Below are 21,787 nucleotides of genomic sequence, written 5' to 3' on the forward strand. Positions count from 1 at the left end.
AGAAGAAAATACTAACAATCTTAGAAAAATAACAAAGACTTTGACCATGTAGAGGGATCCTACAAGTGTATAAGACGACATTAAATACATTCCAAAAAGTCAATAGTATACTACTAAATTTACCATTATATTTTTATTATCCCTTTGTTGTTTTTTAAAGAATGTAAATCTTTGGTTTCTCAATCGAACTGCTTCAACATGTGGCGACCATTAGTATGGACAGGGATTAAGATTAAAGGTTTGAAAATGTAAGTGAAACTCTGTTTATTCTAAAGCATATGACAAAATATGCAGGGTGAGAAGAACCAAAAAAGGAAAAATTGGGCAAGAGGGATAATGAATAATTAATTTCGAGATTAAATTTGAGATAAGTTTATTTTATGTTTGATTAGGATAAATTGCGGTATAACTAATCCCGTGATTACTTATCCCTAAATTGTAAGATTATTTTTATCTCTATAGTAGGATATAATAACAATCGCAAGATAACTAATCTCATAATAATTAATCCTTGAATAATTTATTTTCAATCATACAACCCTATAGGGTGTGTTTAGTACAAAGCAAAATGTTAATTTCTCGTGTAACGATTAATTTTAATAATTAGGAAAATATTTTCCTCAAAAAAGTGTTTTTCCATTTACTACTGAAAAATATCTAAATATTAGTGCTATTGTGATGACCCAATAGGTCATTTTGAGTTTTAGCCTTCATTTCTGTGTTCCAAGACATCGATTAACTCCGTTTAGTATGTCTCGATTTGCGGGCACAATCCGTGTCTTATTCTGGAAAATATTTATGTGAAAATTTTAAGAAAATATAAAATTTAACCATAAAAATAATTTGAGTTGACTACGGTCAATATTTTTATGTAAACGGACCCAGATCAGTATTTTGACAGTCCCGGTAGATCCGTATCGTGATTTAGGACTTGGGCGTATGCCTACAATTTAATTCAGAAGTCCCTAACTTGTTTTGACTAATTTTCCGAAAACTATCATTTTTGAAAGTTGAAGAATTTCAAGGTTTGACCGAAAGTTGACTTCTTAGCTAACATATTCGGATTTTGATGTTAAAATTTGGAATAGTTCTGTATTATTATTTGAAACTTGTCTGTAAAATTTGGTCCAATTAGAAATTGATTTGACATGATTCGGACACTTAAATGTGATTCTAGGGTTCTTGAGTTTCACTTTGAAAGTTCATTCGTTTTGAGGATTGATTCGTAGATTTAGATATTATTTTGGTGATTTGATTGTACGAGCAAGTTCGTATGATATTATTACACTTGTGTGCATGTTTGGTTTGGAGCCCGAGGGATTTAGGTGAGTTTCGGACATGATTCAGATGAGTTTAGCTAACGCTAGGACTGCTGGTGCAATGTCATTTCTGGTGAACTAATGCAAATCTCGCAATTGCGAGCCTCGGTTTTGCGAAAAAATCTTCGCATTTGCGAGCATGGGCTGGCTTGGATGGACTCATATTTGCAAGAAATATGTTCGCATTTGCAAACTAGACAGTGATCGCAATTGCGATCAAAGAGTCGCATTTGCGACTCAGTAGTTCTCGAGCTGGCTTCGCATTCGAGAAGCAATTGTATGCAATTGCGAAGGATGGGTGTTCGCAATTACGAACAAAATATCGCAATTGCGACTTCTGTGACTCTAAGACAGGATTCGCATTTGCGACCCCTTTCTCGCATATGCGAAGTTCACAATTGTGAATAAGACATCGCAATTGCGACATTCTCAGCAAGGTAAAAGAAGGAAAAACGGGACTTAACTCATTTCTCATATTATTTTTAACCTTAAATACCCTAGAGGCGATTTTTAAGAGATTTTTCTTCTTAAATTCATTGGTAAGTGACTTTAATCTATTTCTTTTCAATTACCCATTACCTTTCATGAGATTTCAACATCAAATTTAGGATTTTTATGGTAGAAATTAGGAATTTGGGTAGAATTAAGAATTTTTTGTAAAATTAGGATTTAGACCTCGAATTGAGGTCGGAATTCGAAATAAATTACATAACTGGGCTTGGGAGTGAATGGGTAATCAGGTTTTGGTCCGAATCTCGATTTGACCAAGCGGGCCTGGGGTTGACGTTTGTTGACTTTTTTAAAAATGACCTAAATTGAACCTCTTTCATTTGTAGGTAGTTTCTAAAGATTATTTTGAACAATTTGGTTAATAATTTGCTATATTTGATTGGTTTGGAGGATTGTTCAAAAGGCAAGGTCGTGGTTGATTAATTGCTTGAGTTGCGGAGTGAGGTAAGTATTGGGTCTAACCTTGATTTGAGGGGATTCACACATTTATGTTTATTTCTTACCAATATCTGTAGTATCTTAGACGCTCATGTATTCGTGACACCACTTCCGGAATTTGTATTTGGATTTCGTCACTTATTAACTTATATACTTATTGCAGACTATTCAGTTTCATTCTTGTCATTTAATTTAGAAAAAATATTAAAAATGGTTAGTAGATATAGCTAACGTTGACTTGTCTATCAAGTGAAATATTAGGCGACATCATGGTCTCGAGGTTGGATATTCCGGGTCGTGATAAGTTGGTATCAGAGTACTAGGTTGCCTAGGTCTCATGAGTCATGAGCAAGCTTAGTAGAGTCTGGAGGATCGGTACGAAGATGTCTGTACTTATCCTCCATAGGTTATGGTGTTTAGGAAAAAATTCACTTCTTTCTTGATGTATCATGCGATTTTATTCTATCATTGATGATATCTTGATCTACTCCCATAGTCGAGAGGAGCATGAGAAACATCTTAGAGTTGTACTTCAGACTTTGAGAGATAGTCAATTGTATGCCAAGTTTTCAAATTGTGAGTCTTGGTTGGACTCAGCCACCTTTTTGGGGCATGTTGTATCTGCAGAGGGCATTAAGGTAGATCCTAAGAAGATTGAGGCAGTTCAGAACTGGCCTAGACCTACTTCAGCTATGGAGATTCGGAACTTCCTGGGTTTGGCGAGTTATTATCGCTGGTTCGTGAATGGATTTTAATCCATAGCAGCCTCATTGACTAGATTGACCGAGAAGGGTACTCCATTCAAGTGGTTGGATGAGTGTGAGTTGAGCTTTCAGAAGCTCAAGACTGTCTTGAGTACAACTCCGGTGTTGGTATCACCCACATGTTCAAAATCCTATACGGTGTATTGCGATGCATCACGTGTTAGATTCGGTACAGTGTTGATGCAGGATGGCAGGGTGATTGTATACGCGTCGCAGCAGTTAAAGTTTCATGATAAGAATTACCTTGTTCATGAATTGGAGTTGGCAACATTGTTCATGCATTGAAGATTTGGAGGCATTACCTCTACGCGTATTATGTGAGGTGTTCACAAATCATCAGAGTCTTCAGTATCTGTTCAAGCAAAAGGATCTTAACTTGAGGCATCGGAGGTGGTTGGAGCTGTTAAAATACTATGATATCACTATTTTGTATCTTCCAGGAAGGCCAATGTAATGGTCGATGCTTTGAGTAGAAATATTGTGAGTATGGGTAGCCTTGCGTATATTCCAGCTGGTGAGAGACCGTTTGCATCAGATGTTCAGGCCTTGGCCTATCAGCTCATAAGGTTAGATGTTTCGGAGCCCAGTTGTGTTGTAGCTTGCATGGTCTCTCAGTCTTCTTTGTATGATCGCGTTATAGAGCGTTAGTATGATGACCCCAATTTGCTTGTCCTTAAGGAAATGGTGCGGCTTGGCGATGCCAAGCAGGTTACCATTGGAGATGATGGGGGTTTTGCGAATGCAGAGTTGGATTTGTGTGCCCAATGTGGATAGGCTTCGTGAGTTGATTCTTGAGGAGGCCAACAGTTCCCGATATTCCATTCATCCGGGTGCCGCCAAGATGTATCAGGACTTGCGGCAGCATTATTGGTGGAGGAGAATAAAGAAGGATATAGTTACATATATAGCTTAGTGTTTGAACTGTCCGTAGGTAAAGTATGGGCATCAGAGGCCTGATGATTTGGTTTAGAGGCTTGATATTCCTTACTAGATTGATCTAGAAGGGTACTCCATTCAAGTGGTCGGATGAGTGTGAGTTGAGCTTTCAGAAGCTCAAGACTGCCTTGAGTACAACTCCGGTGTTGGTATCACTCACAGGTTCAAAATCCTATACGGTGTATTGCGATGCATCACGTGTTGGATTCAGTACAGTGTTGATGCAGGATGGCAGGGTGATTGTATACGCGTCGCAGCAGTTAAAGTTTCATGATAAGAATAACCTTGTTCATGACTTGGAGTTGGCAACATTGTTCATGCATTGAAGATTTGGAGGCATTACCTCTACGGCGTGTCATGTGAGGTGTTCACGAATCATCAGAGTCTTCAGTATCTATTCAAGCAAAAAGATCTTAACTTGAGGCAGCGGAGGTGGTTGGAGCTGTTAAAAGACTATGATATCACTATTTTGTATCTTCCGGGAAGGCCAATGTAATGGTCGATGCTTTGAGTATAAATATTGTGAGTATGGGTAGCCTTGCATATATTCCAGCTGGTGAGAGACCGTTTGCATCAGATGTTCAAGCCTTGACCCATCAGCTCGTGGGGTTAGATGTTTCGGAGCCCAGTCGTGTTGTAGCTTGCATGGTCTCTCGGTCTTCTTTGTATGATCGCATCAGAGAGCATTAGTATGATGACCCCATTTGCTTGCCCTTAAGCACATGGTGCAGCATGGCGATGCCAAGCAGGTTACCATTGGAGATGATGGGGTTTTACGGATGTAGAGTTAGATTTGTGTGCCCAATGTGGATGGGCTTCGTGAGTTGATTCTTGAGGAGGCCCACAGTTCTCGATATTCCATTCATCCGGGTGCCGCCAAGATGTATCAGGACTTGCGGCATCATTATTGGTGGAGGAGAATAAAGAAGGATATAGTTGCATATGTAGCTCGATATTTGAACTGTCCGTAGGTAAAGTATGAGCAACAAAGGCTTGATATTCCTTACTAGATTTATCTAGAAGGGTACTCCATTCAAGTGGTCGGATGAGTGTGAGTTGAGCTTTCAGAAGCTCAAGACTACCTTAACTACAACTCCGGTGTTGGTATTACCCACAGGTTTATGATCCTATACGGTGTATTGCGATGCATCACGTGTTGGACTCAATGCAGTGTTAATACAGGATGGCAGGGTGATTGTATACGCATCGCGGCAGTTAAAGTTTCATGATAAGAATTACCATGTTCATGACTTGGAGTTGGCAACCATTGTTCATGCATTGGAGATTTGGAGGCATTACCTTTACGGCGTGTCATGTGAGCTGTTCACGGATCATGGGAGTCTTCAGTATCTGTTCAAGAAAAAAGATCTTAACTTGAGGCGGCGGAGGTGGTTGGAGCTATTAAAAGACTATGATATCACCATTTTGTATCATACAGGAAGGCAATGTAATGGTCGATGCCTTGAGTAGCAATGTTATGAGTACGGGTAGCCTTGCGTATATTCCAGCGGTGAGAGACCGTTTGCATCAGATGTTCAGGGCTTGGCCAATCAGCTCGTAAGGTTAGATGTTTCGGAGCCCAGTCTTGTTATAGCTTACACGGTCTCTTGGTCTTCTTTTTATGATCGCATCAGAGAGCGTTAGTATGATGACCCCTATTTGCTTGTCCTTAAGGACACGGTGCGACGTGGCGATGCCAAGTAGGTTACCATTGGAGATGATGGGGTTTTGCGGATGCAGGGTTGGATTTGTGTGCCCAATGTAGATGGGCTTCGTGAGTTGATTCTAGATGAAGCCCACAGTTCCCGATATTCCATTCATCCGGGTGCCGCCAAGATGTATCAGGAATTGCGGCAGCATTATTGGTGGGGGATAATAAAGAAGGATATTGTTGCATATGTAGCTCGGTGTTTGAACTGTCCGTAGGTAAAGTATGAGCATCAGAGGCCTGATGGTTTGGTTCAGAGGCTTGAGATTCCTGAGTGGAAGTGGGAGCGTATTACCATGGATTTCATTGTTGGGCTCCCAAAGACTCAGAAGAAATTCGACACAGTATGGGTCATTGTGGATAGGTTGACCAAGTCAGCTCATTTCATTCTAGTGGCAATTACCTATTCTTCAGAGAGGTTAACTGAGATCTATATCCGCGAGATCGTCTGTCTTCATGGTGTACCAGTATCAATCATTTTTGATCGAGGTATGCAATTCACCTCGTACTTCTGGAGGGCCATACAACATGAGTTAGGCATCGAGTTGAGTTGAGTACATCATTTCACCCCAGACGGACGGACTGTTCGAGCGCACTATTCAGATATTGGAGGATATATTTTGCGCTTGCATTATGGATTTTGGGGGTTCTTGGGATATTTTTTTGCCGCTTGCGAAATTTTCCTACAACAACAGCTACCAGTCGAGTATTAAGATGGCTCCCTATGAGGCATTATACGGGAGGCGGTGTCGTCGCCAGTTGGTTGGTTCGAGCCGGGAGAGGCTTAGTTGCTGGGTACCGATTTGGTTCAAGATGCCTTGGAAAAGGTCAAGATGATTCAGGATCGACTTCGCATAACTCAATCTAGACATAAGAGTTATGCCGATCATAGAGTTCGCGATGTTGCATTCATGGTTAGAGACATAGTTCTGCTCCGAGTTTCACCTATAAAGGGTGTGATGAGGTTCGAAAAGAGGGGCATGTTGAGCCCTAGGTATATCAGACCTTTTGAGATTCTTGAGAGAGTGGGTGTGGTGGCCTACATGCTTTCTATGCCACCTAGCTTATTGGTGGTTCATCCGGTGTTCTATGTCTCCATGCTCCGAAAGTATCACGGTGATCCGTCCCATGTATTAGATTTTAGCTCAACCCAATTAGACAAGGATTTGACTTATGAGGAGGAGCCTAAGAGTTATCCTTCAGTCTGAGTGTAGTGGAGAGGTCAGTCGATCAAGGCAAATATGTGGGAGTTTGAGTTCTTTATGCAAAGTAGATACCCACACCTTTTCACCAGTTGAGGTACTTTTCTATGTCCATTCAAGGACGAATGTTTGTTTTAGACGTGGAGGATGTGATGACCCGATAGGTCATTCTAAGTTTTAGGATACATGTCTATGTTTCGAGACTTCGATTAGCTCAATTTAGCGTGTCTCCATTTGCGTGCGCAGTCTGTGTCTTATTCCGAAAAAGTTTTATGTGAAAATTTTAAGAAAATATGATTTTTAATCTTAAAATGATTTGAGTTGACTACAGTCAATATTTTTGTATAAACGGGCCCAGATCAGTATTTTGACGGTCCCTGTGGGTCCGTATAGTGATTTGGGACTTAGGCGTATGCCCGAAATTTAATTCGGAAGACCCTAACTTGTTTTGACTCATTTTGCCAAAAATTAGCATTTTTGAAAGTTAAAGAATTTCATGGTTTGACCAAAAGTTGACCACTTAGCTAATGTGTTCGAAATTTGATGTTAAAATTTGGAATAGTTTCGTATTGCTATTTGAAACTTGTATGCAAAATTTGGTCTAATTCGGAATTGGTTTGACATGATTCAGACACTTAAATGTGATTCTAGTGTTCTAAAATTTCACTTTGAAAGTTCATTTGTTTTGAGAATTGATTCGTAGATTTAGATGTTATTTTGGTATTTGATTGCACGAGCAAGTTCGTATGATGTTATTACACTTGTGTGCATGTTTGGTTTGGAGCCCAAGGGCCTCGGGTGAGTTTCAGACATGATTCAGTTGAGTTTGGCTAAGGTTAGGACTGCTGGTGCAATGCCATTTTTGGTGAACTACTACAGATCTCACAATTGCGAGGTCAGGGTCGCAATTGCGAGCCTCTCTTTTGCGAACAAATGTTCGCATTTGTAAGCATGGGCTGGCTTGGGTGGACTCGCACTTGTGAGAAATATGTTCGCATTTGCGAACTAGACAGTGATCGCCATTGCTAACTTGTAGATACCGTTGAGTTGGTAAAGTTGAAACATCCGAGTTTTTCGAGATTCTTGATTATCATGTTATTCTCTATTGTTCGCACATTCATTCTCTTGATGTAGAACTTCTTGTAAATCTTGGTTGTTGAATCGCTATTGTTGATTGAAATTATTTGGGGAGCGTGTTGCACGCCGCAACGGAAATTGAAAGGTAATGAATTGAAATGGCGGAATAAGGACGGACTATGATGATATGGTGGGATCGGGTTACGCGCCGCAACAAATTATTTAAAGTTGATATTTTGGGATCAGGTTGTATGTCGCAACAGATTGATTAAAATTACATTTGTTTGTGACTGTTGGATTGGCTGAGGTAACCTAGAAGAGCTTATATGACTAATTATTCTGGACTCTCTGTTAGTTGAATTTGAGTTCATTGTTACGAATTAACTGCTTTACTTTCATTTTTGTCTTTTCTGTTATCATCATCATCATCGTCATCATCATCATCATCATTATTATTATTATTGCGTACAAGTTAATGTGAGTGACCCGCCTTAACCTCGTCAATATTTTGTCGAGGTTAGGTTCGAACTTATAGAGTACGTGGGGTCGGTTGTACTCACATACTACACTCTGTACTTCTTGTGCAGATACCGGAGTTGGTCCCAACGACATTCAGTAGACTTGCTCGGATCTAGCTATTCAGAGGAGACTTAAGATATAGCTGCACGACGTCCGCAGCCCTGAAGTCCCCTTCAACTTCCTTAGTTGTTTATTTTGATTCAGACAGTTATGTTTATTTCAGACCATTATCTGTAGTATCTTAGACGCTCATGTATTCGTGACAACAGTTTTAGGATTTGTATTTGGATTTCGTTACTTATTAGTTTATTTACTTATTGCAAACTATTCAGTTTCATTCTTGTCATTTAATTTGAAAAATTATTGAAAATAGTTAGTAGATATAGCTAACACAAGCCTAGTAAGTGAAATGTTATGCGTCATCACGGTCCCGATGATGGGAATTTCGGATCGTAACAACTACATTTTAGTATTCCAAAATATGTCTCATCTCCTCACTCTCTTGATTCAGCATGAAAAATGTGCTACTGCAAAAGTATAAATGTGCTTTACCATTTCAGGAAATATAAAATGTAAATTTGGCAGAGAAAATCAAACATGGAAAATAGTTTTTATTTTCCAATCAATTACTGTAGACTAAGCTGAAAAATTATTTTTTTTACAAAACATTTTCTATGGAAAACATTTATATTCATATCGAACACATAACAGTAGTAGTGATTAGTACAACACCTAATCTGGGGCAGACGTGACTTGTAAGTTCCGGGTGTAAACACCATTATTGTCATAAATTAATATATATCTTAAAATCGTGGTTATGCATCTGACTACGTCTTGCTTAACGTATAAAAACCATAATATAAAAAATGAAAGATGTATCCCTTTCATATTAAGAAGTGATAATATTTTAGGTTAATCTGTTTAACGATCTTGAAACTGAGGGTTACTGTTAAATTAATTTATTAATTTACTAAGATTAATTAATATGTATATCATCTTGTTATTAAATATGTCGATGTGGTTTAGTGGTTAATAGTTACTTTCAGGGGAAAATGTAATAAGGTATTGTTTTGATATCATGTCGATGTTGTCACTATCAGGACGGATCTAGTAAAGGAGCTATAGCTTCAACCCCGATATTTAGTACGTAGTTTTGGCTTAGATATTATAATATGTTACAAATCTTATTAATTAATTAAATAGGTATAAATAATAGATTTTGAATTCTTTAATTTAGACGGATATGGTAAAATTCTCAAATCCTGAAGCCTCTTATTACTGTTAGATTTTTTTTCTTAAGATTAATCAAAATATGGTCTTGATCAGTGGCCGACCCAAGTGGTGGCTAGCGGGTTCAACTGAATCCGCTTCACAAAAAAATAATACTGTGTATATGTATAAATTAGGATTAAAACTGTTTAAATTTTACATAAATTTATTTGAACCCACTTGATAATTACTATTTTACGATTAAATTTATATACTTCTACGATTGAACCCGCTTGCATAAAATTCTGAGTCCGACACTAGTCTTGATGTATGAGTTTGATAAGTAATATATTATAACCAGTTAAATTAGTGTCCGATTTCATTGCCACTAGCCCACTATATAAAACTTTAAGTCCTACCTACCTATATTGCATGCATATGTTGAAAATGATGTAAAATTGACTTTCAATTGAAAAGCAAGCCCGGTCAAAATTGGCAATATTTCTTTGGAAAAAAAATAGAGGTCTTTTGGGAGAGTGAAGGGTTTGTTGAAGGGAATGTGCATGGGCTTTATAGAAGAAAGTCAATATGTGATTAAACTAATTGTTCAGATATTAAACACAATACACAGCCATACAAATTGACCACTTTTTAAGATATGTAGTTTCACCCTTAATTGCTGCTATTAATAGTTTACATAAAAACATAGGCGGATAATGTAGTGCATAAATTATGATTCGAATTCAGTAACTTTGTTATAAATATTACTTCCTTTGTCTTAATTTATATGACATTTTTTATTTTTTGAGATTCAGACTTTTTAATTTTGACGGTGTATTTGAACATAGATTTTTTAAATTTTTTAAAATAAAATTTACATATTTAAAAACTATATAAAAATTACTATAAGTCACAATAATTAAAAATTTAAAAGACATACAAGAATCTACCTTAAAGAACAATTTGTTTAACTTTCGAAAATCGAACATCATCACATAAATTGGGACGGAGGGATTAGAGTTTAAATCCAATAAATTGAAAGAATTGTAATAGCATTGATCATTATGTTGAAATAGAAATAATTGGAAAATTTATATCCAGTTTTATTGTTAAATTTGGTGAGCTCATTGTGACTGTAGATTGAAGTGAAATATCACTGGACCTGCGTCTCTAGTTTCTACTTTCTACTACCATTGAAATATTGAGTTAATATTCCTGTCTCGTTTATTTTCTTTGAAGAGGCTGTTGTCGTTTGGAAGGAAATGCCCCTTGTAAAGAGTCCGAACTCTCAACTTCTGACGTGACAGACAAAAATATTGATCTTCCCTTTTTTTCTTTCTATGGTGAAGATAGTCGCACGTAATGACAGATATATTATTAAAGGACTTTATCTGGACTCATCAAGGATGGCGAATAGGCAATAGGTAAAAGTTGCTCCGCTTCCTATAGATTGTTTTATAGCGGTACGATTATGATGCTTGCTCTGAATGGAAAAGAGACAGCTTTCCTTTCGGATGTTGCAAACACATAAACTAAACAATTTAGTCAGCTGAAAAAGTCACTCTCAAACCGATCTAGCAAAAAAAATACTTTACCGGAAAAATAAACATGGATTCTTTCTTAGGAATCCAAGTAATTCAACCAGTGCCAAAAACAATATTCAAAGTCAAATGATTACTTTGACAAGATTATTTAATGTTATCTAGTTTATTCATATCTTATAATTGGTCCGCTATGTCGGTTTAGTGTGTTCCCATTGGTGACTGTTCTTTTCATTAGATACTGAGAAGATCAAAGTACAATTTTCAGTTTTTCGTTTATGTAGTTTACTGGGCAAAGTCAGTGAGGCCATTTCTAACCCTGCCTCCATTTTCTCATTTAAAATCGAGTAAACTTTCCATTTTCTCCTTTAAAATCTAGTAAACTTCAAAATGAAGTAAAATTATTTCAATTATTACTTTATTTTTTACTCTAAAAAAATATTTTATTTTCTATTCTTCTCTCTCTTCAATATTATATTATTATCTTTTATTTTTTTATTTCTATTAAAGAAATTCTATCTTTTTTTCTTTTTTACATATTCATCACATCTAATATTTTATATTCGCACCTTTCAATTTTAGCAACATCTAATATTTTATATTTGCACAATTCATATTTTGAGATGATTATATATTTTTGTATAATTAAACTTATAATTTTGTATAAAAATAATAAATGCACGAAAATTAATTTATCAAAATTATACACCAAAATTAAGATGTATATATTATAAAGATATTACATAAACATAATTAGGTATATATAAAGAGATAAATTAAAAGAGTTAAATAATAAAAATAATAATAAAATAATAGGAAATAGTAATGGAGGAGATGAATAGTGTCATTCCAAATTTGGAGTGACACTATCTATCTCCCATTTTACAGCCAAAAATGCAGCAGTGTTGGAGACCAATTACTCTAAAAACCACATGCATTATAACAAATGCAGTTGGCTTTGGAGATGGCCTGATTACCGACTATTTAACGCTAATAGTTGCTTCTGTCCTTTTCTTTTGAAAAAGTACATAAGATGCACCTTGTATTTGTTCGAAAAAATCAATTTCACATTTAACTTTTACGGGCGTTCCATTACTTCCCTATAATTGTCCAAAGTAAATTTACTATCAACCCAAAAGCTGATGTAGAAAAAATATAAAATAAAATTTAAAAAAGCGCATATTATTAGAATTAAATGTTTTTTTTTTTTGTTGAAAGAATAGACTTTCTTGGACCCCTAAACAAGTACTAGGTGCATGAAGATTAAATAGTTAGCTAATTATTAAGTATGTCTAAACTATCACCACAGATGTGGAAAAATACATGTGATCCCTCCACCCTTAATTATAAATTTTAGGCTGAGTCTTAGAAATGAAGAAACTCTTAGTACATAGTGCTTCAATCTTAAAATGAACTTTATTTGTGTAACATGAATTTGAATTAGTTGGACCAATATTGGATACTAGATTATTAAACCAAGAAATAAAAAGTAAGACCAAAATTATTTTATCTTCAACCCATGCTAAATTATCGTGCATGTTGATCAAATAATATTGTTTTTCTCCAAAATTACCAATGCTACTAGAAATTAATTACTTTTTACCCTACCACCAAGCGGTATAGTGGAATTGATATGATCCATCCACTTTTAACCAGATTTCGAGTTCGAACAATGGGAATGAAGAAAATCCTAGTTAGGAGAACTTACTCCTTTTATGCGTCATACGTAGTGCGAATATGTGATGATCCAAAGGGTCGTCTTACGTTTTAGAACTCGAATCTGCGCTCTTAAGCCTTAAAAATATTATTTTTACCCTCCTTGATTTGTGTGCGCAGTCCGGACATGTTTCAGGAAAGCTTTTATGTTGAAAACTAATAAAAATAAGAATTTTTGCCTTAAAAGTTAATTTTAGTTGACTTCGATCAATAATATTGGTAAACGAGCCTGAATCCGTGCTTTGACGGTCCCGATAGGTCCGTATCGAATTATGGGACCTGCGCGTATGCCCTGAATCGAATTCGGAGGTCCCTAACTTGAGTTATGAATTTTTGATGAAAATTAAAAGTTTAAAAATTATTTGTTTTTTTTGAATTGATTGATATTTGGCATTGTTAGTATCGGGTCCGTATTTTAGTTTCGGAGCCCGGTACAGGTTCATTATGATATTTAAGACCTGTTTGTGAAATTTGGTGAGAAACAGAGTCGATTTGACGTGATTCGGACGTCCAGTTGAGAAAATAGAAATTTTAAAGTGTTCTTGAGAATTTCATTTGATTTATTTCTAAATTCATAGTTCTAGGTATTATTTTGGCGATTTGATCGTGCGAGCAAGTTCGTATGATATTTTTAGACTTGCGTGCATGTTTTGTTTGGAGCCCCGGGGGCTCGGGTGCCATTCGGGCGATGCGTGAGTTGAGTTCAAACCTCAACAAGGCTACTGGTGCACCAAATCTGGTGTGCCCGCACCTGCGAGCCTTTGGTCGTAGGTGCGAGCGATAGCCCCGCAGGTGCGACCCATGCCTGGACTTCATTTTTCCGTAGATGTGGACTTCTGTCTGCAGGAGCGGGACCGCAGAAGCGGAACCCTTTCCGCAGGTACGACCCCAGTTGGCCCAGTCCTTTTCCACAGAAGCGCACGTCCTGTCCGCACGTGCGGATGCGCAGGTGCGACCAAAGCACCGGAGGTGCGAAGGTCGCTGGGCAGTGAGTTCATTTAATTCGGACTCCTGCCATTTTTCTTCTTATATCAAAAGGATATAAGGCCTAGGGCGATTTTTCAGAGACATTTTCTTCTCCAAATCATAGGTAAGTGTTCCTTAACTCGTTTTTTTCAATCTTTTACTTCATTTTACAAGAATTCAATCTAAAATCTAGAGTTTTCATGATAGAATTAGGGGTTAGGGTAGAAACTAGGGATTTCGAAAATTTAGGGATTTAGACCTCGATTTGAGGTCGGATTCCAAAATCAATTACATATTCGGGCTCGCGGGTGAATGGGTTAATAGATTTTGGTCCGAACCTCGGGTTTGACCAAGCGAGCCCGGGGTCGATTTTCGACGTTTTGGAGGAAATTTTGAAAAATCTGTGATTATTCATTAAAGTTGAATCCTTTAGCAATGTTTGATATTATTGAGTCATTTTTGAATAGATACTAGTGGTTTGGAGGTGAATCCCAAAGTAAAAGCTATGATTGAGAATTTAGTGACCTTCGGAGCGAGGTAAGTGTCGTGTCTAACTTTGGCTTGAGGGAATATGTATTATGTGTTCATTTGCTACGTGTTTGGTTGTTAAATACGATGTATAGGTAAGGTGACGAGCATCTATGCGTCGTTGTCGAGTCATAGCATGCGAGTGAAATTTTATTCTTCTCTATTTTGTAGCCTTAAATTCTACTATCCATGCTTAGCAGGTTATTTGAAATGTTGGGTGACTCATATCTAGTTTCACTGAGATTTGGTAACTTTCGAATATTGATTCAAGGTTGAGATTACATTGTGTTATTGATTATGGGTAAAATACTATTTCTTTGTGATACTCTTATCTATCCATTGTTATTGATTCTGTGATTGGTGAGGAGGAGTGTAAAGCACGAAGGGTGATGCCGTACCGTTCTATTTATTTATTTGGTGAGGTTGAGAGTAAAAGCATGTGATGCCGTGTATATTCTGAGAGGTTTAAAGCACGAAGGGTGATGTCGTGTATATTATGAGAGGTTTAATGCACGAAGGGTGATGCCGTGCCGTTCTATTTATTTATTTGGTGAGGTTGAGAGTAAAAGCACGAAGGGTGATGCCATGCAGTTTTCCTTGTTGTTTTAATTGCTCAATTCGTTTAAGGATTTTTGGTTTAATTCTATCTTTTAATTATTCTCACTCTTTATGTTGTATTCCCCACTGTGTGTTCCCTTCCCATTATTTCTATGTTATTTCTTTATTTACTATTATTGCCACTAGCAGGATTATATTGTTCAGGTTATATGTGGGTGTCTCGTCCTAGCCTCGTCACTACTTCGCCAAGGTTAGGCTCGGCACTTACCAGTATATGGCATCAGTTGTACTGATGCTGCACTGTGCACTTTCTGTGCAGATTTTGATACCGGCTCAGGTTGATCAAGATTTGCTACTGGTCCGCTGTCCGAAGACTCAAGTTAGATCTGTCAGAGTTCACAGACCTTGAAGTCCCCGTCTATCTTTTATGTCCTACTGTTTTCTTTCATTTAGACAGTTGTATTTCATTCAGACTATTATATGTAGTAAATTCTAAAATGCTCGTGAATTGTGACTCCAGATCCGGGTGGTAGTAATTAATACAGTTTTATGATATTCCGCACTTATTATATTTCATCTTAGTTAATTATTGTTATTTAGTGAATGAAAATAAGGAATTTGTTTAACGATTTTCTAACGTTGGCTTGCCTAGCAAGTGAAATGTTAGGCGCCATCACGATCCCGTCGGTGAAAAATTTCGGGTCGTGACAGAATATCGATTAGTCAAGCTAGTGATTCCATACACCAGATGATTATACCTTTTAATAAAAACCTTTAACCCGATCTATAACTCTAACGACTCGACCGTCATTTTGAGAATTAGCGTCCCGTTCGGGGGCTTATGGTCTCGAGCAACTTCGGATAATGTGTTATGACTTGTGTGTGTGGTAAATTTCGGTTTTGGATGATTCAGGGTCAATTTGGAAGAAAGATTCTTGTTTTAGAAGCTTAAGCGGTAAGAGTTGACCGAAGTTTTGACTTTTGTGTAGACGACTCCGAAATGGCGTTTTGATGATTCCAAAGCTTCGTATGGCGATTTTGGATTTAGATGTGCGCCTGGATTTGGATTTGGAGGTCTGTAGGATAATTTGAAGCATTTTGGTGAACATTGGAAAGTTGATATTCTGGAAAGTTGAGAGGTTTGACCAATAGTTGACTTGGTTGATATCGGGCTCGGATTGCAATTCCGAGAGTTGAGTTAGCTCCATTATTTCATTTGGGACTTGCATGCAATATTCGACGCCATTCCGGGTTGATTTGATATGTTTCGGCACGAGTTTTGGAAATTGGAAGATTTGAAAGTTCATAAGTTTGATTTGAGGTGCGATTTGTAGTTTCGATGTTGTTTGATGTGATTTGAGGCCTCGAGTAGGTCCGCGTTAAGTTATGGAACTAGTTGGTATATTTGGACGGGGTCCCGGGGGCCCGGGACGTGTTTCGGTGGGCTACGGGCCATTTTCTTATGTTTTGAAAAAGCTGAATTTCTGGTGTCTGGTGTCCTTCTCTGCGATCGCGTAGGTGTAGCCGCGATCGCGAAGGCTGTTTGGTGGGCTGGTCCTTTTTCCACTTCGCGTTCGCAAGGATCAGTCTGTGACCGCGTGCGTGTGAGTGATTGCTTCTTCGAGTTCGCATTGGACCTTCCGCGTTCGCGTAGTGTTGACTCTGCTGGGGAGGCCGACACTTTATTCTTTGCGTTCGCATAGCTACGTACGCGATCGTGTACTTTGAGGCAGTGATTAACCGCGTTCGCCTTTATTCTTCCGCGTTCGCGTAGTACCTTTTCGTGGGGTAATGTCATTTATTCTTTGCGATCGCATGGATTAATTCGCGATCGCGTAGTGCATTTTTGGGGTAGTCATTGTTTCTTCTTCGTGATCGAATGTGTATTTCTGCGATCGCATTGTGCAAATACCTAGGTAGCATAATATATTTTCCATATTGAGGGTTTGACCATTTTTATCATATCTTGAGTTGTAGACCTCAGATTTGAGCGATGTTTCGTGGGTTTTTCTAGCAAATCATTGGGGTAAGTGTTATTTACCCGGAATTTATTATATTTTATGTTTCCATATTTTTTATATCTTTTAATTAGTGGTTTGAGTTGGGGGAAATGAGGATTTTGAGAAAACCTTTCAAAAATGTAAAATGACGATTTGAAGGATGAATTGATATCGGAATTTGATAATTTTGGTATGGTTGAACTCATATCGGATGGGTGTTCGGGTTTTGTGAATCTTATCGGATTCCAAGGCGAGGGACTGGGGTTTGACTTTTTAGTTTTAATTAAAGATCGCACCTTTATTATCCGGAATTATTTTCAATGAGTTTTATTTATAATTTGAAGTTATTTTTGCTAGATTTGAGCCGTCCGGAGGTTGTTTCACTTGAGAAGGTCATTTTAGAGTATACGTGTAGCTTCTTTGAGGTAAGTGTCTTGCCTAACTTTGTGTGGGGGAACTAACTCTTAGAACTTGAGTCGTTTGTGCTATTTGTGTCATGTGAAAGCCGTGTACGCGAGGTTATTTGTAGAAATTTGACCATTTAGGGATCTTAGGTTCTTATGTTCATTAGATGTGAAGTTATTTTAGCATGTTAAATCTTCCATTTACTAAATTCACCCTTATGTGTCTTATTTGGAATTGATTGATTCATGTTCTACCCTTGTTGCCAATTAAACTCTTACGTGCTTTAATTGAATTCGTTGCTTCTTTATTGCCTTGATGTCTTTCCCGTAGTTGCTTAACCTTAATTGAAGTTATTATTATTTCTTCCGTAATTCCTTAACCTTAATTAAAGTTATCGAGAGTCATTAATATATTCTAATCGAAGTTTTGTTTAAGAAGAGGTGTCATTCCTTGTTGAATTACTTTTTTATTTATTCTATTGTTATTAAGATTCTATATATACGTTGTGTTGAGCCGTGGGCTATTGTTGTAAAAATACCGATATCATTGAATCTTTGGAAAGGTTATGGCCTACGGGCACTTGTGATTCGAGTTGATATATTGTGTTATTGTGATGATAGCATATGTGATTTATTGTGTGGTTTGGTTGTTGTTATGCAGAGTATAAGGGCGTCATTTCACCGTTGTTGTTATGTGGGGCATAAGGGTGGCATCTCATTGTTGTTGAATATACGAAGTGATACAGGCGACTATTGTATTATTGTCCGGGCGGAGCAATAAGGGTGGCTATATACGGAGTGATACGGGTGGCTATAGGAAATATAAGGGTGGATAATGATAATGTTAGGGCGGAGTGATACATATGGCTATAGAAGAGATAATGGTAGCTAATGAGAATTGTTAAGGCGGAGTGATACGGGTGGCTATCATAGAGATAAGGATGGCAAATGCCAGGGATGATGTGTGATGGTTGGAGACATTTTGTTGGTGATTTTCGTGTGATGGTGTGATTTTCCTTGTGTTTTTCATAAACCTTGTGTGGCTTGCCTTGTTAAACCGTAGCATGCCACTTATACTAGCTCAAGAGTATGAAACTTGACATTCATTGATCATGCCCATGTGTTCTTGTATTGTCTGTTTCCGTGTTGATATTGATCATGCAACTACGCCATGAGGATTATGACTGGGAGCCTGTGATCATACCGGGCGGATTGTGATTGTGAGCATGTGACTATGCTGGGTGGATTGTGAATGTGAGCCTGTGATCATACCGGGCGAATTGAAATTTTGGCGCGTGAGTTGTCCATGTGGTTGGGACGCGTGATGTGGGCACGAGGTGCCGTGAGTATATGATGGTGGGTTGAGACCCGTGACTTGTTACTATGAGATGAACTACCACAAAGTGTTTTCGTTGTGAAATTTGTGTTAGAACGACTTGATTTATTGATTGTCCTTGTGTTTTCTTATTTGGCTTTAATGATACTTCACGGTGTTCTTGTTGCTTTATTGTTTATATCACTTGTTGGTTCTTGTTGCCATTGCTGATTTCCGCTTTCCGTTATTAGTTTTATACTCTTATACTGCACATGTTATTTTGTCTAGTGAGTGTCTTGACTTGTACCTCGTTACTACTCTACCGAGGTTAGTCTTGATACTTACTGTTTGCCAATCGTGGTGTCCTCACACTACACTTTTGCACATTTTTGTGCAGATCCAGGTACTCCGGAGTCTGTTGATTGTTAGATAGCTGATTGGATATTGCTGTGGAGACTCAAGGTATACCTGTTATCGCGTTCGCAGGCCTTGGAGTCACCTTCGGAAGTTATTTTTGTACAGTTTATTTCTATTCTGGAACAGTTGTACTTAGATATTTTCTAGTAAACTCAGTAGAGCTTATGACTTGTACTACCGATTTTGGGATGTTATTTCATGTTGTAAATGTTGGATTCATTTAGAAATATTCGGTTTCTTCTTAATACTTCTGTTGGTTAATTTCTATCAATTTATTTAGTAAATGATAGATTTAAGTAGTCGTAGAGATTAAGTGTTATCACAACATCCTATAGAGGGAAACTATGGTCGTGACAATAACAAACTTAGTTCATTATTTCCTCAATTTACACAAAAATCTGGAAAAGAATTAAGATGTGAGTTGCCCGTGAGTTCCTTTGTTTAGACAAGAAGGCAAGGATTGGAGAGTACAAATATATACTCTGATATGAAAAAGGTTACATTGACGATGAATTTGAGAGGGAGTATGATTTCAATATCTAGGCTTAAGAATAGATTTATATTATTTCTTAAATTTGCATGCACTATTAAAAAAATAAGAATTAGCGACGAGCAAATTATGTATCTAAACAGCAGAATCTGCTATTAATCCTACTTAGTGACAGATTAACGATAGATTATCAAAATATTTTGTTAGCTACGAGTCATTTAGCGACAGATCAACGACGAAGTTCGTAGCTAATCACAATTTTTTTAATAGTGATGAAAAAATCAAATCGAAATACATATTTCATAAGAAAGTCATGCGCGTTCGTAAGCTTGTTCCTTTTTATTTACACAATTTGAGCCTGTTGTCTATCCACTATCAAGAATTATACAACTTTGGTAGCCTATTCAAAGTTTCAAACTGCAAGATGGGCATAAGAGACAACAAGTAACCCAGTAAATAAATACTCCAATTATTATATATTGCCTGTTCTGGTTTTATTTGAAATAATTAAACTTGACTATTTCAAATTGATTTAAAAAATTCCTTTTGAAAAATAATTGTTGTCCAACTTGTTACATGTGCAGTTATAAATAATGATAATTCGTAGATACTTGTGTGCGTGTATGTTTGTATTGCTTGTTTTATATTCATCATCACTGGTGTGATTTTTCTAATTATTGCTGTACGTATACGACTGGAATGCTTTTCTGAATATAATAATATTCTATATATTTATTACTCCCTTCGTTCCAATTTATATAAATCCCTTTGACAAGACATGAAGTTTAAGAAAAAATAAAACTTTTTGAATTTACGGTCCTAAACAAGTCATAAAGGGATCCACATTATTTGTGTGATTATAAAAGTTTCTCATTAAGGATAGAATTAGAAGTTTAAACTAAATTGTTTTTAAATTTAGAAAGGGATCATTCTTTTTTAAACGGACAAAAAAGAAAATAGGTTCACGTAAACTAGAATGGAGTATTATTTATTAGCCTCACACATAGAGAAAAGGGTGATAAAAGAGATTCAATTTAGAAATTAATTAACCTCCCAAAGACATAGAAGGAACCAAATCTTGACTATAAGAAAGGCTACGACGATATTCAACATGATTTGCATTTTTCTGAACTACTAATTATTAAGCATTTAGGAGTTTGTCTAACTCTACAGTGTCAAAATTTGTTAGCGGATTCGGTAGATGCGTTAGAGAGATGTTACCATAATAATCTAGGGAAAAAATAAAAAATAGACAGATTTACAGTCCACAGCTAATTGAAAATTAGTCATAATTTTAAAATTAATTGAAATTTATTCATTTTTTATGTAAATAAAATCTAAACAAAAGAATCCTTTAAAATTCGAAAAAATTCCAACATAATATGTTGGAGTTCAAATTTATTACACATGGGATTCCAATATAATTGTTGGGACTTATAATGTGCTGAAGTTCCAACATAATATGCTGAAAGTTTATACGCACGAGTTTCATAATCTAGCATATTATGCTGGAACTTTCCGTGTTCAGCTGAGTACTTTTGTCCAAATTTTATCTCCGCATTAAAACACTTTTCAATATCTTTACAAACACCGACTATTTTTCAATAACCACCCGTAAAAGGGACTATGCCAGCCATTTTAAAAATAATCTAATTCAAATGTTTGAGTAAATAAATAAAACAAAAAGAAGGAGAAGAAGAAGAAGACGATGTGACTATCTTATCAAGAACACTTAACGATGAGTTTAAATTTCTCGACAACCTAATACTCTTTTGTTAGGTGATTTCTTTTCATCTGCTAAGTCTTGATGGGTAGGTATATTTGATATTTGTGTTGATGGAAGATAATGAATACCAATGGAATAATTGAGATGAGAAAATGACCCTAACATCACCGTTATCTAAAAAAGAGTCAAAGACATATGTTAAAATATAATTAAGTAAATAAAAGTATTTTTTTCTCTAATAGTTTAAGCTTTTATATGAGATGATCACACACTTTACCATGGTAATAAAGCAGACATGGATCTTTAGTTTGAGTGTCAATGCCACCCATCATCGAAAAGAATTTCCTCATGCTTAACCCATCAAAAATAATTAGGCGCGCACGTGAGAAAGCATGTTAAAGGCATAATTTAGTAAATAAAATTGGGCTATATCTAACAATTTAT

The sequence above is a fragment of the Nicotiana tomentosiformis genome, chromosome 9, assembly GCF_000390325.3.
Source record: "Nicotiana tomentosiformis chromosome 9, ASM39032v3, whole genome shotgun sequence".
Taxonomy (NCBI): Eukaryota; Viridiplantae; Streptophyta; class Magnoliopsida; order Solanales; family Solanaceae; genus Nicotiana; species Nicotiana tomentosiformis.